This window comes from Amblyomma mixtum, chromosome 10, assembly GCF_055824585.1.
Source record: "Amblyomma mixtum isolate Tamu chromosome 10, ASM5582458v1, whole genome shotgun sequence".
NCBI lineage: Eukaryota > Metazoa > Arthropoda > Arachnida > Ixodida > Ixodidae > Amblyomma > Amblyomma mixtum.
The window spans coordinates 133,354,695-133,378,915 of NC_143021.1; the positions used below are offsets into that span (position 1 = coordinate 133,354,695).

Sequence of the window (24,221 nt, forward strand, 5' to 3'; positions counted from 1 at the left end):
ACGAAGAGCTCGTCATGTGGTAGTGAATAATATAGGTCCTTGACGTCAAAAGAGCAGGCCATCAGTCCCTTGTTCTTGTTAGTTTCTAAAAACTGGATTACATCCTGCGAATTTTTTACCTGGAAAGGATCGTCCAACGTGAGCGAATTTAAGATCTTCTTTAGAAAAACGGCTACATTTTTCTGCCATGTGCCTCTCTCAGATACGATCACACGAAACGGGCACTCTGTTTTGTGGGTTTTTGCGCTAAAAAACACTTGTAAACTAAGGCCTTCACATTTATCGGCTCTTTTCGTTAACAGATCAAGGTTAAGTTTTTTGCACACGCTCTTGGCCTTAGCTTTAATTCTTTTCAGATTAAGGTTCTTGGCCACAGAAAACGAAGACAGAATAGCTTCCCTACCCTTCTTGAGGTACAAATGGGAGGGTAGCACTAGGAATCCCCCTTCCTTGTTGGCTGGGAGCAAACGCAGCGAATTTCCCTTCAAATACGAGACAGTTCGCGGAACCGAGACGGTGTTCACTGGGGCCTTGCAACGCAGAAGCGCATCAACTCCTTCAGACACGCACCTATCGGATTCTACCACCGGTGCCAACCTGGACACCTGCCTCACCATGCTCAGAAGTTCTGCGGGCGACCTTTTGGGTTCCGTGGCGTACTTTGGCCCCTGGGAGAGAACACGACGCACTTCCGTAGGCAGCGACACGTTCCCTCCGGTGTGGATTACATTCTCTGTCGAGTGCTTCTTTCTGGCCGGTGATGCCCGGAGCTGGAAAAGGGTTTGGTGCCACAAGAAGCCAGCCGTTGTGTTCGCTAAATCAGAAAGCTCTTCCCATTTCTTCTTTCTATGTGGTGGGGCTTCGTTTCTTTGCAGCAGAAGAAAAAGACTGCGCCTGTAAAACCGAGCTTGTCTGTTCCATTCAGCCTTCAGGATGTGGCAAATTCTTGAGCAATGGCCCTGCGAAGGCTGGAATCCTCCAAACAGCTGCAGAACGTACGTTGGAACACGTTTTTCCTTGACGAGAAAAGCCAATGATCGAGCGTTGCATACGGCGACAGCAATGTAGGTGACGAGAATACATGGATGGACGGACAGACAATTAATAGGGCCCGATGTACTAGAAATGAAGTTCGTTAAAACAGATGCTTGGGCAAGTTGGTAACTCATTTTCACCGGAACAGCGCGCACTAAGACACGGACAAGAAGGGAGACACGACACACACGAGCGCTGACTTTCAACTAGTGTTTATTGTTTGGAACGAGGCATATATACACAGTTCCAACAACACAAGGAAAACAACCATCCATTCATAGATTCATAGTCAATTCATGCATGTCACACTGAACAAGGACGATAACAACATTATCATTTTCCCTTCACTAAAAATGCCAATTCTTTTGAACTGATCGATAAAGAGGGGCTACTGACGCATGCGTCTTTAGACCAGGCGATGTGCGCTGCTTCGATTATTTCGCGTGTTAATTGGTCACTGTGTTTACTTAAAATTCGTGTGCTAGTGAAGTCAGGGTGGCAAGTTTTGTTTTCACAGTCTCTACAATGAATCCCGAGATGCCCTTTTAGTGTGTTATGCACGTTATTATTGTGCTCCTTCAGGCGTTCATTGAGGCATCTCCCCGTCTGACCCACATACAGCTTGCCGCATGACAAGGGAATGGCATACACTACACCTTCTTCACATGACACGAATCGATTTTCATGCTTGATGTCGCAATGTCTGGGAACGAAATCAGTGTTAACCATTTTGAACATCTTCCCAAGCTTATCTGGAGCCGAAAATATAACCTTAACTCGTGCTCTATTCGCTATCTTTTTTAGTCTGTCGGAGAAATGATGAATGTAAGGTACAACAGTAATTTTTTCTTCTTTTTCCTTCCGCTTCTTTGAATCTAGCTGCTTCCCTTTTCCATTTTTGCTCAAGCTACTGAGAATAGATTCGGACACTGATACTAGTAGCTGCTTGGGATAACCAGCCTTAACGAGCCGATCGGTTTGGCGAAGGAAACTATCTTGCATGGAGTGCATGCAGGATTTGTTAAGCGCATTGTGATAGCATGACTTCACCACGGCACGTTTCACCAGCTTAGAATGAGATGACGTAAAAGAGAGCAATGGCTTTCTGCTTCGTGGCTGGTAAGACCAACACATGTGATGTTGCATTAATCTGAGTTTGAGGTCTAAAAATTGGATGACATTGTTTTCTGGCACTTCAGTAGTTAGTATGAGGGGATGAAGGCACTCAACAAAGTTAACTTTGATCTGCGTAAAGACTGCGTCAAATTCGTCCACATTAGAGTCTCCCTTCTCGTCCGTGTCTTAGTGCGCGCTGTTCCGGTGAAAATGAGTTACCAACTTGCCCAAGCATCTGTTTTAACATCTTAACCACACATCAGTGACCACACTTTAGGTAAAAAAAGTGCCCCCTGAATTTTGACGGGTGTTCACCGAGATATGTGACACAGTTACTGCGTAATTTCCTTTCCTCAAATACAATTTTCATTTTCTTCATTACGGCTCCTCTTTATCTATCTTCTTTCACTCCCACCTCCCTTCCTCTACGGTGCGGTTCAGGTGTCCACCGAGATGACAGAGAATTACTGCGCCATTTCCTTTCCTCAAAAAGCGTTGCGTTCAAAGGGCAAGGCATCGCGCCGAACGGGTGGTGGCGTTCCGTGGACTCCCTGGCAGCGCTACAGCACGCTGTCGCGTTCCACTCCTAAAGGCGAAGCTTAAGCGTCATTAATTAGCAGTTAATTAGTAACCAGACATTAATCAGTAATTAACAATTAATTAGTGATTTTTCATTACTTAGTAATTAGTACTCAATTATATGTGACGCGACCAGTGCCACACAAGCAGCGAAAGTGGTTCGGAAAACGCTTTCGCCTCTACGCACTTTAGACAGCCAAGGTGCCCCCTGAATTTTTTTCGACCACCTGGGGTTCTTTAACGTGCACTGACATCGCACGGTACACGGGCCTCTAAGATTTCGCCTACATCGAAATTCGGCCGGCGCGACCGGGATCGAACCCGCGTCTTTCGGGTCAGCAGTCGAGCGCTGTAGCCACTGAGCCAGCGCGGCGGGTTGTTTCTGAACTTTCCATTGAGGTATCTGCCTCTATGATTCATATACGCTTCACGCACGATAGCGGTATCTTTTATACCACACCTTCGCAGAAATGAGCGAAATTTTTCCTATGCCTGACACCACAGGGCATCCGCTTGGTGTCGTCGTTCACTTTCCCGAACATTCGTTTCATTTTCTAAGTAGGGAAAAAAAGACTTTCACGCAATGCCATTCGGCACCATTTTACGCTTCATACGAAAGTGCATGAAGGTACGGAATCATCACAGGCGCGCTCTTTCTTTTTTCTTACCTGGGTCCCTTGATTCCACTGATCTATTTGCACTTTCTCTGTTATGGATACAAACGGCAGTACAAGGTAGCCAGCTTTTTTCAGTCTTGCTGCCTGAATTACTAACGATTCTGTCATATTGCCTCCCTGCATTCCTCTTATTTCTCCTGCTCCTGTCATATTGAGTCTAGCCTCCTATAATTCTCTCTGTTATTTATGATGGCGCGAATATCTCTGCTTGCTAATTCAGACAGCATGACCAATTCAGTTTGGTGATGTCGGTAGTAGACTAATCGGAAAACGCACAAATCTACGAAAACCCGCAAGCCCAATGTTTCGCCTGCTTAGAACATTACCCGGTTTTCCTGTGATGAACCATATTTATTGGTTGAGTAGATAAACATAACACGTTGTCACACTTGTTAACAGAAAAATATTGCCCCCGCGAATGCACTGCGTCAAAAGCCTTCCTTTTGATTTATAATATCGGGAACCTCCCGCTGTAGACTACTATAGGCCTCGACCGGACTCTCCCTACGAGCACACAAACAATTCCTACCTCATGCTGAAGTATTTAGCTGTTTTGATGCTAGATTTTGCTCCAAATTTTGCTAAAAAGACACAAATTCGCTCCAAAATTAAGCTACTCGGCAACGCTACTAAAGCATGGCCTTGAGAACTGCTATATCTTCTGTTATGTTACGTGCTTTGCAGCTTACTTTCCGTGACTTGCTACAATCGGCGCGTGAGTTGGGCAAGGACCCAGAGCACTTGTCTGCTTTTCGTCAGTGTGCACTTTGTCTTTTAGGCGCTTTCAACCAGTGCGAGCACTAGAAGAGCAGTGCTTCTGAGAGAACCGCTGAAAGTTGCAGTGGTCTCAGAGCTGCTTTCTTACAGACCGTGCGAATCTGGCTCGCTTGGAAAAATATGTTCAAGTTAGCGTACCTGGTGGATTGTGTTTTGAAGGGGATTGGAGAATACTCGGGTAAAGTTTATAAGGGAAAGAAAAACATCATGACATCGCCAGTGAAGACTGGAGAAGATCGAAAATAATGTCACAGTGATGTCAGGGTGATAGTGCAGTGTATGTACTTTTCTTTTAGCACTGGAGCGAGGTGCGAGTGACTTGGCATTGAACCGCCATCGCACCACCAATCAGCGATCCGTTGTGGAGCTCGACGGGCAGACCCTAAGCCCGAGTAGGCGCGGAGGGTGCACAGATGGCCAGAGAGTCCTGCACGGCGCATTTCATAGGTTGAAAGTATTTCCTGTGCATGCAGCTGTTGCCAGTTGAGCCGAGTCTTCATGAAGCCCGGAAGTCAAAAGGGACGGATACCACGACAGCAAGCGAGAACAAACGATATCGTTTTTTTTTTTTGTAATTTCAACCCTACATGTTATTTAAACACAATGGTGTGCATTCTTTGCCTACTATACCTGTCATCCTTTAGAAAAATGTTCCGTATAACCTAGCCGCCACGGTGGCTGAGTGGCTATGTCGCTCGGCTGCTGACCCGAAAGACTCGGATTCAATCCCGGCTGCGGTGGCAGAATTTCGATGAAGGCGTAATTCTAGCGGCTCACGTACTCTGTGATGTCAGCACACATTAAAGAACCCCAAGTGGTCGAAATTTCCGGAGCCCTTCATTACGACGTCCCTCATAACACGAGTCGCTTTGGGACGTTTAAGCCCCGAAAGCATTTGTAAGGGATCGGTAGTGGACGCAGGGTCATCGGAACGCGGCTGGGGGCGCTCAAAGCGAAGCGTCTCCTTTCTTGGAACGCGTCGCTCGCGAACGCGCCGGCAAGTACGGGTGTTCCCCCACCCCGCGGAACCGATTCGCGCACGTCCTGGCGCGAATGTATATTTGTGTTTGTTTTTATTTGACACGACCGTGCGTTTGGGTTTGTGGAAAGGGCGTTTTGCCCTACGGAAGCTGGAGGGCTGGCGAGGCTCTCGATAAACCAATCATGTGAACATCGTAACATGATTGGAAGCCACCAAATGTGGGCCGGGCCTTTAGGTCTTTAAAACCGGGCCCCGGAGCTGGAAGCGGGGTTCTGCGCTAAGGTGAGATGCTACGCATCTTCGGCAACGCCGAGTAGGGGCCTCCCCTAGTGATTAGCCAGTTCCACCCTTTTTGTTGTTTGTCCATTGCTGTTTTAATTTGTCTCTAGTGCCTTAACTTGTATATGCAATGTAAATAGCTGTATATAAATCTTCAAGTATTCCTTTTTGTTATCCCTGTGTCTTCAAGTCTTCAAGTTGGAACAAACCGTCTTTGGCGGGGCACCCCTGGTGCAAGGAAGACAAAGAACCTGTGTGATCTTTACTGGCGCAGTCGACGGGGATCCTGCGGCCATCTGAAGACGGCGCAGGAAGAAGATTGAACGCAGGGAGAAAGGCGACGATCAGGCAACAGCAGCGTTCGAGAAAGGACCTGCGGAGAGACGGCGGCAAGGACGCAAGGACCACGGCAGTAGTCCAGCGACGCGGTACTGCATACGGTCCAGAAAAGCAGCGCGTCGATAACTTGGTCACCGGCGGCGGACCAGCGGCGTGCGACAGCTCATCGCAGCGTCCGGGGAAAGCGGCGGTGGACTCCGACGCCAAGGAGCTGGCAATGCGGATCGACACATCGAAACCGTGAGTCTCCTTGGTCGCATTGTTCACGTCCATGTGTTCGAGCCGGTAAGACAGTTGAGAAGTACAGACGGCGGTATGGAGGATTATCCATGCCGACCCTCACTTGATGTGAGGTACCGTGTAGAACTGGCGAAGGCGCGCTTAGCTTATTATCAGGCTGAGCTTGCAAAAGTGAATGGAGGAAAGGCGCCGCAATGCGAGGAAAAACCTCCGGATTTGCAGGCGTTAGAAGCAAGGCGCCAGCAGCTAGAGCTCGAGTTGGCTAAGCTCAAAGAGTCAAGGAGAGCTAGCCAAGTAGCCAGGGAGAACTGCTCCGAGTCCCGAGCAGAGAGGTCGCCAGTGCTGGAAGGCAAAGGCACTGTCAAGCACAGGAAAAGAAAACAGCCAGAGAGAAGTAAAAAGAGAGCCAGCTTTCCGCGAAACTGGAATCTCTCGTGAAGAAAGTATCCTGACGGAACGCAGCGTCGCGGTGTTAGAGGCGGTGAACGCGCACTCCGACGATCCAGCTGCACAGGTTAGCTCTACCCCAAATGACACCAGGGACGCCGACGCGAGCTCGGGAATAAAAACTCGGTCTCAGGCAAGCTGTGAAAAAGAGCAGTCGGTTCAGCGTGAAACGACCAGCGACGACAGACGTCAGACTGGCGAGCTAGGGATAGGAGGAGGTCAAACGTTGCCGCAACGGCACACTGTGCCAGGCATGTGGCATGAAGTGCCATGTAGCACTATTGATGGCAAAGTCCTTTCATTTGAGGATAGGGAAATTTGTGGCGACTTGCCACAAGGCAAATTAGGATTAAGTAGCTGCGAAAGAGCGCAGGTAGCCTCAGAGTTATATGATGCCACGAAATCGGCAAGCGCCTATAATGCAGGGAGCGGAAATTTCATTCCATGCCCGTGCAGGAACGGGGCAAATGACTCCAAGCGAGGCGAAGCAACAGGAGGCAGGTGCGTGGCCTTCACGTTGAAAGTCAGCGCGTGGAGCAGTACATCCCGTGCTGCAGAACGCCAAATCACGTGTGGCAAAAGTGGTCGCACTGATATGATTAGGCTGGACAGGGACTATGTTCCTCACGCAGTACGCGGTTCAAACCGGCGCGCCGGAGAAAGCTTTCCCTCAAGTGTGTCGCGTGCTGAAGTATTTGGACTTATCGAGGATCAGGACGTTGTTTTCGATCCTGGATGGCAGCATTTTTGAATTCTTGCCCCGCTGTGGCACCAGCCTAATGAGCCGAGTGGCAGTTAGGCGTTGTGTTGAGACGCGTAGTGGCTCGAACGCACACAAGGACGCTCGGGGCGACTAAGGAGGTTCACGTGGCCACTTACGGACGTCGTGCGAGTGCTACTGAACGCTCAAGTTGCGAGTGTCCGTGTGTGTGTGTGTGCTCGTTCGCGAGCAGGAAGAGGGTGTCCACTTGGAGGTGGTGAACTGGGTGCAACGCACAAACTTGGACGCTGTGTTACGGCGCACAGCAGGCATGCCACTGTGTGTATTTTAGTCTGCAATTTGCTTGTTTTCTTGGTGCCCGTAAGCATTTTGCGTTATGTTGTTTTAGTTCCCGTGTGCATTTTGCTTTTGGTTTTGTTGGTGCTAGTGCTAGTGCAGCTGCGGTATGTCACCCACAGGGTGGTTTTGTGACCCGTACCGATCCCTTTGTTATAATTCTAAAAGTGGCATTTGAGCCCTTTGTAGAATCTTGGGAAGGGCGTGTAAGGGATCGGTAGTGGACGCAGGGTCATCGGAACGCGGCTGGGGGCGCTCAAAGCGAAGCGTCTCCTTTCTTGGAACGCGGCCGCTCGCGAACGCGCCGGCAAGTACGGGTGTTCCCCCACCCCACGGAACCGATTCGCGCACGTCCTGGCGCGAATGTATATTTGTGTTTGTTTTTATTTGACACGACCATGCGTTTGGGTTTGTGGAAAGGGCGTTTTGCCCTACGGAAGCTGGAGGGCTGGCGAGGCTCTCGATAAACCAATCATGTGAACATCGTAACATGATTGGAAGCCACCAAATGTGGGCCGGGCCTTTAGGTCTTTAAAACCGGGCCCCGGAGCTGGAAGCGGGGTTCTGCGCTAAGGTGAGATGCTACGCATCTTCGGCCACGCCGAGTAGGGGCCTCCCCTAGTATTAGCCAGGGGCCGAATCCACGAGAGTTCGCTTTGGAACGCGTTCGCTTTGCCGTGACGTCATTTTGACGTTGACATCGGCGGGAGAAGGGTGGGATGAACACTGCGGGAGGACAAGGGGGCAGGCAACAGCCAATCGGCTTGGTCGGGCGGTCCCATCTCGGTTGCTTGTATTTTTAAGGGGCCATATGCTAACTTCTTTGCGTTTTTAACCTCTAAGTGAATGCGTTTGGCTACAATACTGCAAATTTATTACTCAGAGCCTATAAAATAAGCATAGATTTTATTTTGAGACGGTTTCAATGCTTCTTCATTGGTTTGTTTTCTTTTGCGTTCCCGAGAGGGCGCTCTCAACTGTGTTGTTTTATTTTGTGTTCACGAGAGGGACGATAGGCATTCTGAACTTGCGCGGGAGACTTTTCACGTGTCAGCGATTGTCAGCTTGACATTTTCACTAGTCGTCATGTCAACGCACAAAGGTTGTCGCCTGGGCCCGCACGGCTCGATGCGCCAGCGTGAAGTGCTCGTTGAGTTCATGGAGGAACATACCTACATGGTGAAGCCTTCGTGTGAGCTCGACGCACCCAACGACGCCGGGGAAGAGACCACGCTCCAAAAACTCTGCCTTGGCGCGGGACTTCTCCTCGGGAGTCGAAGGAAACAACACCCAGTTTTTCTCCGTGCCGACACGCACGATCGCCTGAGCGACGGCCAAAATCGTACGGCTCACAGACGACTGCGGGAGCCGTATAGTTGCCTCGCTGCCGACTGCCGCCTGAAAGCCCCCGGTAGCGAAGAACCGTAGGGCGCAGAGTACTTTGCGCTCTGTTGTGAGCTCTTCGCATAGCTGGCGTACAAGTAGCTTCGGCAGCCTGAAGTGCCTTCGGAAAGCATCGTCAGGCATGTCGAAAGGATTGTCATGCACGCGCGACCGCCGGGGCCTCCGATCACATTCGCTGAGCACCGCGAACAACAGCGGGGCGGCGGGAGGTACCGGCATGTCTCTCCTCGCGCTGAAGCGAACGCCACTTTCAGAGTTCCGCACACAGCGACCGAACGCGTTCCCTTTCACTTGATTGACATGTCTCGTGACGTCAACAAAATCCGTGTTCCCGCCTCCCTGAAGTGACGTCACCGCCAGCGGTGACGACACACGACCAATGGAGCGAGGTGGCAAGAGAGAAAGCGAACGCGTTCCAAAGCAAACTCTTTCGTGGATTCGGCCCCAGTTCCACCTTTTTGTTTGTCCTTTGCTGTTTTAATTTGTCTCTAGTGCTTTAACTTGTATCTATTGTAAATACTGTACATAAAATTTGAAGTGTTCGCCTTACCCCTGCGTCTCAACTGAACACAAGACCGTCTCTGACGGGGCACCCCTGGTGCGAAGAGCTTCAGTCTTCCAGTTGGAACCAACCGTCTCCGACGGGGCACCCCTGGTGCAAGGAGAGTAGAAGAACCTGATCTTTACTGCATTACTAGGCTATGTCGCCGGGATCGTGTCCGCAAAATGTGTCGGCAGCAGTGGTGGGCAACTCACAAGAGATAGCGTCAAACGAGTGATTTTAATCGAATGAGCATGATATAAGGATGCTTGCAAAAAAAAATCCAACTCGGAGGAACAGCTAACTAATTAGAGCCAAAATTTTCAAAAAGTGGGCGGGGCCAGAGCAAAAGTGGTGCCAAATTTGAAAAAGTGCCGCATGTGTGGGACCACATGGCTGGAAGCGTGGGCGGAGCCAACGCATGGCGCCAAATTCAAAAGTCCGGAATGAATACTGAGATGAGACGAGGAGAAATGTGCAGTTAATCTAAATCGAATCGATAATTAATGATTATAGAAAGTGTCAAGAGTGAACCAAGGAGCATTAATTCTGAATAATGGTGATTTGATTATGAATTATGGGGAATATTGGGATTTAAATGTGAAATAATGGTACATTAACGTGAGATAAAGTGAAGTATCTGAAATTATTGCGAATTATTTTCAAATTAAGGTAAATTAAAATGAAAAAAATGTAGTGAAGTGGGTACTTTGTGTTTCGGCGCAATTTTTTTCTGTAAGCATATGAGCCAACTAGCACAACTTTTTGCTCTCCTCATTAAGGAACCAATTAAAACAAAACAGCAACTTGAAATTAGGAGGCGTCATTGCTTTTGCATTACTCCAATGGGGGTTAGCGCAGTGGTCTCGAATTTTGCAATGCATGCATGCACTGAAAACGCGTCGGGCGTCCAAGGAGAGAATGTGCAATGTAATACGCGCTACGCTTGCAAAATTTCCCACTGGAGAATTGCATGGGTACTGTTAAGTTTTTCCTTTATCATCCATATGCATGCACCGAGGTGAGGATGGTTGTCAGTGAAGAAGCCGTTATGCTCGCTTTTTGTAACGTCATTTGTGAACACTCACCCTGAAGCAGCGACGTAGTGCGAATGGCACGTATGCCCGTATTTATAATCCACGCCTTGTATTGGTGTCCTGGCTGAAGCATTTGCTTTTCATTTACTTTCGAATCAAGAGAGTGTTCCTAGTGAGATCCGTTTGGCGGATGTAACGAAAGAGGACGCTAGCTTTGTCCCAAGCATGTTATTACGAGTTTTATGCACGCAACGAGCCAGCCAGGAAGACAAAACTATCACACACGTAAAAACCAACCGCGCACAGTAAAAACACGTGCCAGAGCTGACAAGAGCAAATGCGAGGGAGTATACGACCACTTGCTCCAACGCAACAGAAAAATAATCACAATGAAAGACACACTGCCTGCTGTTCCTAAAGGATAGAAAGCTTCAATGGCTTTAAAAGAAGTCGCTTTACGGTCATCTCGTCAGGGTGTTTTGCACTCATAGGCTTAAAAAGTTTTCGCTCGTGTGGTTTGCCTTATAACGAGATATTTTCTGCCCTCTTCGTGCTTCGGTGCATGGGACATTAGCACTAGTGTTTAGCAACTCAGCTGTTGTCGTTTTCGCAGGAATTGCCAGCTAAGAATTACATCAGTAATCGCACTTTTCACCAGCTGACACATTCTATGTGAAGCTGGAGCGCCGTCTGCTCTCGTCCGTGAATATTCCGCGCGTTCAGTTTCGTAGAGCCTTCTAGCAGTGTGGCCGGGAGGACGGACTAAAATTCTTTGGATAAAAAAAAACTTGAAATGTGGCCGTTAAATGCATTCCTGCTTTAAAAATGTGAAATCATTACTTTATAATACAGAGAAACATAGGTGAGAGATGATGCATGTTATTCGGTAGCAAATTATTCAACTCCGCACTACCAGGGCACCTCAGTAAGTACTATTCTTGAGAGATTAACACTGAAAACACGCAAAAGGCGTGTGATAACTCAACTGGCAGCCAGAGCCGACGTAACAAAATTCCTTATCAGGCATAAACTTCAAACCGGGTGCTATTCATCTTTCTTGGCTTTGTGTCAGCGTCATACATGCGCCGTTCAAAACTCTAGCGTTATAACAAACTTTAGCCACGCAACGTTGCCTCGTCATATGTAGGCGGAAAAGTCCGCATCCACTTGCACAGGAGTGTTTCCGGCCGGTAGCCCGAAGGGGTTTTGCGATGTTCTTCGTGCAGTTCCTGGTGCGTTACACGCGTTCCACCAGTGTCGCGCTCTCTTCCGGTTGTGCATGAGTTTGGCTGCAGCGCAGCAGTCTGATGCTCTCATTAGCTGGTGCTGTGCTTTGAGGGCCAGAAACCTGGATCAACGCTTCTACTTTGTACAGTTGCCACCATGTGCTCTCTTGCGCTCAGCAGCGAGAATTACATACATACATACATACATACATACATACATACATACATACATACATACATACATACATACATACATACATACATACATACATACATACATACATACATACATACATACATACATACATACATACATACATACATACATACATACATACATACATACATACATACATACATACATACATACATACATACATACATACATACATACATACATACATACATACATGCATACATACATACATACACACATACATCTTTATTAGCTCTCACAAGGTTACATTAGTAACAGAGGCGAGAAAAACGCAACGCAAAAGCTGCGTTGGTGCAGTTTGAGGGCTACCCTGCGCCCTCTGCAGGCCTTATAGACCAGATTTTTTTACCCTCGCACGCAGGCTGCGGACGCGCGCCTACTCTCGACGCCAGTCGCCATCTGTCAGCGCGCGCGGCCCGAGGGACTGCGGGTCGCGCCGGCGCCGCGCATAGAACGCATGTTTACGTGTTCGCTTCTGCCGTTTTGTGCTCCATCAGCTAACGTATGAGGGTGTGTGCTGTGCGTCACTACTCACATTTGCCCTCTTCCAGACAGTGCTGCGGTTATCTTGTGCGCAGTTACTCGTTAACGTGACATCCGAGAGTAGTCGACCAGGTGGTGTACGGACTGGAAACCGGCACTTCGAAGCAGATTTCTGCGCTGTCGTGTCGTTTGTTGTCGCCTTTTACGTGCGATATCATCTATGATAATATTATGCATTAGAATGTAGATCTATTGACTTGACTCAGTGGAGTAGTAACTGGATAGGCGAGCTGCAGACTGAAGGTTGTCCCGACGGAGCGCGTGTTTTCGATCACCAGTACGTGTTCAGCATCCTTGCGCTGAGCTTGCTCTTGTTCCCATTCAGAATATTTCATGCACAGGATTGTAAGCACGACCGCTACCGATTTCAGCTGCTTTTTCCGCACGCATATGTCAGAGGTATCTGGGGGGTAAAGGTTTATCTATAGTATCTTTCTGCTGTTGGTATCTACCTTAGCTTGGTTTGGTTTATTAAGGTTTTACGTTCCAAAGCGACTCAGGCTATGAGGGACGCCGTAGTGAAGGCCTCCGGAAATTTCGACCACCTGGGGTTCTTTAACGTGCACTGACATCGCACAGTACACGGGCCTCTAGAATTTCGCCTCCTTCGAAATTCGGCCGCCGCGGCCGGGATCGAACCCGCGTCTTTTGGGCCAGAGCAGAGAGCCGTAACCACTGAGCCACCGCAGCGGTGCGGTATATACATTATTCATAGGAAAATATGCGCGATTTCATTACATTTTCCACACTTAGCCAAACGCCCTACGCGACGCTCTCACACGCGGCGAGAGCTCCTGAATAACATAACGCGACTTCGGACCTCAGAATTAGTGAAAGCTGGATTAGCTGCTCATATCTATTCAAGCTTTTATAAATTAAGCGAAAGTACGTTTTTATGCACCAGGTTGCATAAACCATGACAAAATTTGTTTTCTGTTGGCGCTGCGACTCAGTTCAGCTCACAGCGGTAATTTGTTGATAAACTGGCGCGGCGACAAGAAAGCCGTTTGTGGAAGGGGGGGGGGGGGGGCTTTATGGCCGGCAGGAAGGAATAACAGTGCATGGGAATTGGAACTGCATACTAGCCGCACACCTAATTCTTGATATTGAATAAAAAGTTTCTTTGCGGTGGAGCACCAAGACGGAATTCGATATAAGCACGAGCGCGTTCTAAGCGCCGGCACAATTAACCTGAATGTCAAACTAAATGTCATTAAAACGCGTCAATGTTATCGCTTTGATAACGTAAATACTTCCTGCAACACAGCCACGCAGCGGAAGTATGCTCGACAATGTTTTTTTAGCGCCCGAAGCGCGGCTATATGCAGGCGCGGCCGCGGAACTGCCGCAGCCCCGCAGTCCCCAAAGAAACGCCCGCACCGCGGCGCGCCAGTCGGTGCAAAATGGCCGCGCCCAGGAGAGGCTCAAAAATCTGGTCTATAGGCTCCCTGCAATAGCCAGGCGGCGCCGCTGTCGCGCTGCTTACAGCGCCGCCACCATACTTTTTTTTGACACTGGGTAGGCGGACGCTCGTTGCGGCGTGCGCGCCCAGTACGAATTTGAAGATGTCTGTGGTTTTATATCGCGGATTCAAGCCTATTGATGCCATCGATGTGTATTTTCGGCGACCGGAGCTCGAAAAAGGACGTCGCCTTTATGAGAGCAATCATGTGCAGTCAGTGAAGGAAACGGACGGCGCTGAAATTTCGGCCGAGGCAAAGCTTCTAGAAAATCCGCACGCTGCACAACCTCACCATTCTCCCAGACTCCCTCGCAACGCTTTTGTGGCCGCAGGGCAGTGCGCGCACCCGTGAGTGATCAATTGTGAGCCTCTGTGCATTCCTCGAAGAGGCGGGCTTGACGTCCCGCCTGTTATCCGCCAGGTAGTTACGTGCAGTGACCAAACGATCCGCGTGTGCTACCTCGGACGATGAACCGCTGGACGCCCCCACTCCAGCTGTTTCTGTGTTTTGTGTCGTGCGCGTGTGATTGTACTGTGATCTTCCAGATCTTCACGCGCGTGCAACCTGTATATATGTTTATATTTACCATAGAGTAGTGCACGGGCTCGGGCCGGCCCGAAAGCCCGTACCCGGCCCGGGCTCGGGCCACGGTATATTTGTCTCCGATGGGCCGGCCGGGCTTCGCGAGCGAGTACTTGGCCACAGAGTCGACCTCTTGCTCAGAGTTTGAGCTATCACAGTTTTGGAGAAGCAAGGCAGCGACGTACCCAAAGCTTTCTCTTCTTGCCAAGAAAGTGTTAGCCATTCCGGCTACCAGTTCAAGCAACGAGAGAAATTTCAGCGCTGCCGGGTTCATTATGCAGGAGCGCCGCACTTGCCTCAAGCCGTCATCAATGGACGATTTGTTGTTTTTACATAATAACTTGGAGTGATAACTCTCTACATGCGCCGTGTTTGCATATACTCACTAATTTTCATCTAGACCATGAGAGCCGAGCATTTTAAAAACATTGAAATAAATTGATTTTCCTTAAATTATCTCAGTTTCATCGTCAGTTCAATTTCAGTTTTGCAGGTCGGGCCGGGTCCTGGCCGGGCCTTATCTCGGGCCGGGCCCGCGCGGGCTTAGGTTTTTTCAGTGTCGGGCTGGGCCGGGCCTCCGTCAGTAGTGTAGGGCTCGGGCCGGGCGCGGGCTGAAATTTGCGGCCCGTGCACAGCTATAATTTACCATGTAGATATGTAAATAGATTTATTGACAGTGTACTCCTTCCGCTGTCCTTTCTGCTATCCCCTCACCCCCTTCCTTTCACTTCTACACACTGCCTGCTATCCTTTATTTCGCTGCCCCAGCTCAGGTGCTTCCAGCTGCGATAGCAGATGCCGGGGCCGCAAACATTCTTTTACCTTCCATATTAAATGTACCAATAACCACTACTGCTACTACTACTACAACCTAGCTGTTTGCGCCTTTCTCGGGAAGCGGGGCCGGTCTGGGCGCGCCGAGCTGCCTACTCAGTGCTTGTCTCTTCGGCCGCGAGACGGCGCCACATGTAGCGGCAAACTACACTGCAGGTTGCCTATAGCCTAGCAGCTAATCACAACAGCAGTGGGAGAGCGCACTCACAAGCAAAAAAGAAAATACAGCCACAAAATATATACATTACCATTTGCATGATGTTATGCCTCTATTATCACTCGACGTTATTTGACAAAAGAAATTGCTCGAAATTTTTATGTACAGGAAACGCATTTATAATCAACCGAGATACAAATCAAGTAGAGAGAAGATACACAAAGCTATATACTATATATGTTCTAATCATGATGTCAAAATTATTCACATTCAAACAAAGGAATAAGTCAAAAAGAAAACATTCGACAGAAGTCTGTCTGGTTGGGGAATTTAATGTTAGGAGAAGGTAAGTGACGCCAACCAAGTAAAATAGGAAAAAACACGACGTTTCGGGACCGGCTCGGCCCCTTCTTCACGGTGTGACTACGGGCGAGCGCAGCTTGGCTTTTTAAGCCCCTGTGTGGAGGACCTGCGGGTCAATGGCCGCAGCCCATGGACGTAGGATGAGGGGAGAGTCCCCAGGGAGCGATTAACATTCTCTCGTGTTTGCTGTATGTGCCACGACTCGAGTAGAAGCCTCCTGCGGGGGTTAGCTTCCGTTTCCAATAAAATGGTGCTGTCGAAGTCAATCGGGTGGTCACACCCTTCACAGTGTTCGGCCACGGCGCTGCGTTGACGATTCATGTGACGGACGTCCGCTCTGTGTTGGTGCATCCTTTCCGCGAAGTTCTTCGTTTCCCCTATGTACGACGCCGGGCAGACGGAACACGGAATTTTGTACACGACGCCCTGGGCCTTTTCTCTGGGCTGCCGGTTGTTTTGGGTGGGGGAGAAGGCGACCGATAGTGCTGATCGGTTTGTGCGTTGTCAGCACCCCTTCTTTTCCGAGAATGCGACCGAGCGTCTTGCTCACACCTCTCACGTAGGGGATGCAAACACGTTTCCGCTTCTGGCATGCGTCTGAGGAAATAATAGACCGGATTTTGTTCTGCCTTTCTTGTTTCCTGATAATGCGCCGGATGAATGAGCTTGGGTAGCCGTTCTTTTGGAGGTCAGAAATGACTCGGTTCTTCTCCTTCCTTTTTGCTTCACGTGAGGAACATATGGAGTCGGCTCTCATCAGTAATGACGTCACGACAGATGCTTTGTGCGGGATGGGATGGTTCAAATCGAAATGTAGGTACCGTCCTGTGTGGGTTGGCTTCCTGTGCACCGAGGACTGCAGGCCTTTGTCGTGCCTTGTAAGTAGTACATCGAGAAAAGGCAGGCTGCCCTGCTGTTCATGTTCAACAGTAAATTGTATTGCCGGTTCAACTAAATTTAGATGACTCTGGAGGTTTTCTATCTCTGAGCTTTTCACCACACAAAAGCAGTAGTCTACATAACGGAGGAATAACTTTGGCTTGGGATTAAAGGAGGAGAGGGCCCGGCTTTCGACATCCTCCATTAATAAAGTCCTCTTCTTTAATAAAGTTTACCTCCTCCTCCTACTAACCATGCAACCAATTAAAGGGATCGTATAGTGATGCTCCAAGTAACTTTGACTGAGTTTAGTTAATTGCTTACTTAACCAATTAGTCTAATTAACCTTTCTAGTCAGACCAGATAAATAAATCCGAGTAGGAAATTTGCCGAGCTTGGGCTTCGAACCCCGGTCTCCGGAGTGCGAGTCGAGCACGCTACCACTCCGCCATGCCAGCTCGGTGGTTTGGAATGAACAAAGGTGCGTCTAGTGAATACGGTGTCTTCCTTCACTCCCATCTTCCTCCCTTCCCGTTACGGTGAGGTTTAGGTGTCCACCGAGATATGTTAGACAGATATATTTCATTTACTCAAAAACCAATTCACCGACGAGCAAGGCGTATTTGTCCGCGTTTCAGATTGACTGAAGTTGTCGTGACGTCACCGCGCGCGAAATTTGACGGGTGTCCACCGAAATATGTGAGACAGTTACTGCGCAACTTCCTTTCCTCAAATACAATTTTCGACTAGTGTCTACTGAGATATGCAAGACAGTTAATGAGTAATTTCCTTTCCTCAAATACAATTTTCATTTTGTTCATTACGGCCCCTCTTTCTTCTTTCACTCACACTTCCTCCCTTCCTGTACGGTGCGGCTCAGGTGTCCACCGAGATGACAGAGAATTAGACCATTTCCTTTCCTCAAAAAGCGTTGCGTTCGAAGGGCAACGCACCGCGCCGAACAGGTGCTGGCGTTCTTTGGACTCCGTGGCAGCGCTACAACACGCTGTCGCGTTCCACTCCTAAAGGCGAAGCTTAAGCGTCATTAATTGGCAGTTAATTAATGTACCAACAAAATGTGCAGTGAACAATCGCGTAGTAGAATGCAGCACTCAGGCTTTCGCTTTCAACTTGGATTTATCAGGACACTTACCATGAGTGCCAAGCATGCCGTTGTAGCCAGTGCAGGAACAGCAGTTCTAGTCTGCATTAACATCACCAGCAACCAAGTATATCCTCACAGCGCAGCGAATATAGTTTCACTACTAGTTGTACATAGAATAGCCAAGTGATCATCACAGCAGCACCAAGGTATACAACAAGTTTCACACAAGCACCACAACAGCACGACTATCATGTGAGCGAGGGCGTAGCCATGGGTATTGCTTTCGCGATTTCCCGGCTTAACCAAGTTGAGCCACAGCCATTTTTTGGTCGGGTAAGGAGGCTCCAGCGGATGATGAACACGACGCCGTTAGCTGCTGCTTGGGCTGAGATAAAGCACAGTGCGCGTGTCACATGTTCAACTGGGAGTGACGTCATCAGAGGGGCGTGACTTTGCGGCGCTCAGCTGCCGCATAGAGCCCGATGCGCGCGTCTGGAGAGCGGAGATTCTGAGCGCTCTAGTACTGTGCGCAAATGCATTTCCACAAATCTAAAGACGGATATCGGGTTCACTGATGATCCTCTCCAATTTCCTTACAGACACCTAACTGCAGCAGCCAAAAGTTAAATGACACGTTTTCTATCACCCACCATATTGTCGCGTTGTAGTGACGGCAGTCCAGCGTTCAGGAAGACAGCAACAAAGACTTTCAAACGAAGCTATTTATTTGGGCTGACTTGCGCCCTCAAAAGAACTGAATCACTCGGCGGCGGCGTAAGCAACAGGCGTGCTCGGCAGTCGTCGAACTACGAATGCCCGCGGCTCACGGCATCGTTCAATTTAAAGCCGGCAAGGAAACTTCGAGATAACACGTCGAGATTATCTAGAGTAATCTGGAAACACGTAGATGCAGCTGTTCATGGCTGAAAACAATCGAGATTAGACCGGTCGCTTCTCGCGTCACGAACAAAAATGATAACACCCCTTTTCCGCGGCCTTGCGCGAACGAACGGACGATAGAAAGATACGTGGCATTACCCGCCTCCGAAAGAAGCATCGTCTCGATGCTTTAAAATGAAAATAAACACGGATAATGCAAACTTCGAGTCTTTTAGAGTTCATAATATGGCTTCAGGTGTACGATATGTACAACTTCCGGGCGTGTGCGGTGTCGCTGAGATGCTGTCGTGCCGTCGGGGATGACTTCATAGTCGAGGTCACCGATGCGACGGAGAACCCTGTACGGGCCAAAGTAGCGTCGCAGCAACTTTTCACTCAATCCACGGCGGCGAACTGGCGTCCATATCCAAACACGATCACCTGGCTTGTAATGCGTGTCTCGTCGGTGCAGATTGTAGCGTCGGGCGTCGGTGTGCTGCTGGTCTTGAGTGCGAAGCCGCGCAAGTCTTCGGGCTTCCTCGGCGCGATGAAGGTAGGCGGTGACGTCGAGGTTGTCTTCGTCGGAAACGTGCGGGAGCATTGCGTCGAGTGTTGTCGTGGGCTTTCTGCCGTATACCAGCTGGAATGGGGTAAACCTGGTTGTCTCCTGGACGGCAATATTATAGGCGAAGATCACATAGGGCAGAATGGAGTCCCACGTCTTGTGTTCGGCGTCTATGCACATGGAGAGCATGTCTGCGATGGTCTTGTTCAGACGCTCTGTGAGTCCGTTGGTTTGTGAATGATAGGCAGTTGTCCTCCGATGGCGTGTCTGGCTGTAGTTTAAAATGGCTTGCGTCAGCTCCGCTGTAAATGCCGTTCCTCTGTCCGTGATGAGAACTTCGGGGGCGCCGTGTCGCAGGAGAATTTGTTCGACAAAACATTTTGCAACTTCTGTTGCGGTACCACTAGGCAACGCGTTTGCTTCGGCGTAGCGGGTCATGTAGTCGGTGGCCGCGATGATCCACTTGTTACCTGATGATGAAGTTGGAAAGGGGCCGAGGAGGTCCATCCCCATTTGCTGAATGGGCTTAGTTGGCGGTGTTATGGGGTTCAGGAGTCCGGCTGGTCTAGTCGGAGGCGTTTTGCGTCACTGACACTCACGGCACGTTTTCACGTAATGGGAAACGTCGGTAGCTAGCCGCGGCCAATAGTACTTCTCCTGGATGTGCAACGCGCGAGTAATCCCGAGATGCCCTGCAGTCGGCTCATCATGACATGCCTGCAAAATTTCTTGCCTGAGATTTTTGGGTACAACAAGAAGATGCACTGTCCTGTTGGGCGCGAAGTTCTTCTTCAGGAGGACATTATTGTCAAGGACGAAGGATGACAGTTGGCGCTTGAACCCCTGGGGAGGCGATGCGGTCTTAACTTTCAAATAATCAACTTGGCTTTGCAAGTCAGGATCCGAGCGCTGCTGCTGCACGAAACTGCTGGCGCTTACCGGTCCTAGGAAAGCGTCGTCGTCTTCCTCTTCCCGTGCTGCGTCTACGGGGGCTCGCGATAGGCAGTCTGCATCGGAATGCTTGTGGCCAGATTTGTAGACTACAGTTATGTCGAATTCTTGAAGACGCAGGCTCCAACGAGCAAGGCGGCCGGAGGGATCTTTCAAATTGGCCAGCCAGCAGAGAGCATGGTGATCGCTCACAACCTTGAATGGTCGTCCGTATAGGTAGGGGCGAAATTTGGACGTGGCCCAAATAATGGCGAGACATTCTTTCTCTGTCGTCGAATAGTTGGCTTCGGCTCTCGACAGTGAACAGCTAGCGTACGCGATAACTTTCTCCTGTCTGCCATTTTTCTGAACGAGGACCGCTCCTAAGCGTACATTGCTTGCATCGGTATGAATTTCGGTTTCGGCGTTTTCATCGAAGTGCCCGAGCACAGGTGGGGACTGTAAGCGGCGCTTCAGCTCGTTGATAGCTTCCTCTTGCGGCCTTTCCCATTTAGAAGGAACGTCAGCCTTGGTAAGTTGGGTAAAAGGTTGAGCGATGCGCGAAAAGTTCTTGACGAATCGCCGGTAATAAGCGCACAATCCAAGGAAGCTGCGTATAGTTTCTTGTCATTAGGCTGTGGAAAATCTGCGATCGCAGCCGTCTTCTGGTGGTCTGGGCGAACTCCATCCTTGCATACGACGTGACCAAGGAACAGCAGCTCCTCGTAGGCGAAGTGGCACTTCTCTGGTTTCAGGGTCAGGCCTGAAGACTTGATCGTTTCCAGCACTATCCGAAGCCATCTGAGGTGGTCTTCAAAGCTTGAGGAGAAGACAACAACGTCATTGTCTGGGGCAAGCTCATGGTAGACGTTGCTGCTGGCTTTCGCTTTCGGGTAGGGTCCGGCAGAATCCCGAACTCAGGTGCGTCCCCTTGCAGGCGTCGGCTTGCGCGGTGGACTGGACTCAGGTCCTGCGGTGAACGACTCAGAGAGCTGGCGTCACGACTTGTAGGGGGTGTCCTGAACATGGGAGGCTACCCAGCACCTCCACCAGATGTCACGTTGTAGTGACCGTAGTCCAGCGTTCAGGAAGACAGCAACAAAGACTTTCAAACGAAGCTGTTTATTTGGGCTGACTTGCGCCCTCAAAAGAACTGAATCACTCGGCGGCGGCGTAGAAAGAGAAGTTTATTTTTTTCTAATGTGAACAAAAATAGAATGAAAAACTGCTGAACCCAATGCTCTGATCAGTCAAGCACATGCGCAGTGACGCAGCACTGAGCACGACAGTAAGGCAGTAAGAAAGCCGACACTCGACCGCCGCGCAGGACGATGAAATATGTCGACCATTTGCGCAAGAACTCATCCTCACTCATTGACAGTGCGTCCACGCATGCTTGCCCAAAGAGGCGCGTGCGGAGGCGATGCAACATTGGAAACATTGCTTTTTGCGGACGCCCATTTAAGGAAGCCGCTCCACGCTGCCGCCACAAAAAGAACATGCCGACACACAAGAGCACATTTGTAAACAGTTCGCGTAATCTAGTGCGCGCTTCGAGGCGGGTTAAAAACATCCGTGACACCAGTACCCAAAAGGTGCGCGCCACTACACAGTCGAACATAGCGTGCCGCAACGTTTCTAAAAGACCGCATTGCGGGCATCGGGCGGAGGGCGCCACGCCCCACGCCGCAAGGCGGTCTCTTGTGGGCAGGACCCGCCAGCCTTGCCGCCAGCCTTGCAGCCAGCCGAAGTCCCTGACATCTGCAGGAAGCGCAGCTGAGGTCAGTTGGCGCCAGCGTGCCCGTCTCGTTTTCTGGAGTTGTTCGCGGGTCAGCTCAGCGACCGTTAGTGCTTCACACATCCTGGAGGGCGGAGTTTCATCAATATCCAGATCGGGCACGCTGGCAGTCAACGACGCCAGTGTGCGACGCACGTTAACGAAAAATTCCGGCGGCTGCTCGGCTGTAGGGGCCAACCACGTGTTGTGTAAAAAACACGTTACGCGCTGTACCCAGAAAATATGTGAGGAGTGTTCTCCCGGGATAGTCTGGGTTGCGTACGAGATCTCTTATTCCTCGCAAGGCGAGCACATTGCACATGGTGCGGATGCAAGGTATACCAAAACCACCCATGTACGATGGAAGGCGCATGAACATTCGTGAGACAAGTTCGGTTTTGCCCGCCCAAACGAAAGAGCCACATGCCGAGGTAAGCCTGCGAGCAAACGTGCGCGGTGGGTTTGCGACGCGGGCGACAAAAAAACATGCGGCTAGGATTGTAGACTTAACTATATAGCAGCGCTCTGCCATTGAAAGGCGGAAAGTTGACGCCACCGAGAGGCGTTTCTCAGCGTTCGTGCGGAGGTTAGTCCAGGCTGCGCGGGCTACTTCTCCGCTGGCGAGCAATACTACTCCCAGGACTTTCACTCCCTGCACCCACTCCACCTCGCCCGCAAGGATCGGTGTGAAGGTGCCAAACCTTAGTGCCTTGCTTTTGCCCCTGTTCAATAGGGCCCCCGATATCTCGCTGTACTCGAGAAACAGCCGCGAAAAAGCGGCGTAGCTATCCTCGTCCTTGAGGAAAAGCGACACGTCGTCGGCATAGGCCGAAACCTTGATTTGGCCCTGGCCAGGCAGTGGGAAGCCGCGTATGGATGGGCTGTCGTTAATGCGCCGGATGAGTGGATCCAGGCATAAAACTAAGAACGTTGGGGAGAGGGGGCATCCTTGCCTTATGCCCCGGGTGACTGAGAAGGGAGCGCTCTGGTGGCCGTTTACGGAGAGACGAGCATTCAGGTCTGCGTAAAGTAAGCGCAGCCTGCTGACAATGTGCGTAGGGAATCCGAAGGCTTCAAGGACTCCGAACAGATACGAGTGTTCCACCCGATCGGATGCTTTCGCCTGATCAAGCGAGACAAAGCACCCGCTGAAGCCCGTCCTGCTGGCAAATGTGAACAGGTCTCTTGTGAATGCCAATGCATCAAACACAGAGCGGTCAGGCACGCTGCTGGTTTGAGCCCGGTGGATTAGGTGAGGCAGGATCGTCCGCATTTTTGTGTTCAGTAAAGATGTGACTATTTTGTAGTCTGCGTTTAAGAGGCTTATGGGCCGCCATGCTTGCGGGTCGGAGGGGTGACCGCCCGCTTTCGGAATGAGTATGATGCGACATTCGCGGAAAGAGTTTGGACGTAACCCATCCGCGAGGAAGCCGTTGACCATCTTCAGCAGCGCTCCTTGGATCTGGTAAAAAAACGTTGAATAAAAACTTGTTGGAATGCCGTCTGGACCGGGGGCCGAGGCTGCATTCATACTCTGCAGGATGGCGTGCAGCTCTTGGCTTGTGGCAGGTGCACAAAGGTTTTCATGCAACTCTTCAGCTACTCGTGGCAAGTTTCCAAAAAAGCTTTGTAGAAGCCCGTCATAGCCATCTTGAAGATGTAGCCAACTGTCCGTAGAGAACAGGTTCGAAAAGCGGCTTGCGAAGATTGTGCAGATATCGGACGTGGTTTTGCTTTGGGTTCCGTCTGAGAGTGTCACGAAAGGCACAGTAGCGGGAGCGAATTCCTCTGCCGTGCCTGCGCGTACGTGTCGTAGCACAGCCGGGTCTGATATAGGCCGCCCGAGCTGGTGTGCACGACTAGCTGCCCGTGATGACTGGCAGAGCAACACGTGGTAACGTGCTTTAAGTTGACTCAGGTAATCGCTCATGGCAAAGGTTAAGGGTGCTCCCCTCTGCACTATACGGATGCGCTTGAGGGTGTCATTCAGTGCATGAGTTACCCGGCGTCTGCGGTCTTCACCGGCCGCCACCAGAGTTGCCTGCCAACGAGTCTTGAGTGTGTCCCATGAATCAGTCGCAACGAAGCTCTTGTTCGATGCGGCCAACGCCGTACGCAGCGACGCCGCGCTTTCCGGGTCTGCCAGTAGGCTCGTGTCCATGCGCCACGTAACAGTACGTGGGGTGTCCTC

The 24,221-nt window shown here is 50.2% G+C and overlaps 1 long non-coding RNA gene across 1 annotated transcript; it reads left to right on the top strand.

The window, feature by feature from the left end:
- Positions 1-5,292: 5,292 nt before the first annotated feature.
- LOC149326995 (uncharacterized) lies at positions 5,293-9,481 on the top strand. Its single transcript, XR_016286462.1, has 2 exons — positions 5,293-5,448; positions 5,720-9,481. It is a non-coding gene; the product is annotated as an uncharacterized LOC149326995 (long non-coding RNA).
- Positions 9,482-24,221: the final 14,740 nt, after the last annotated feature.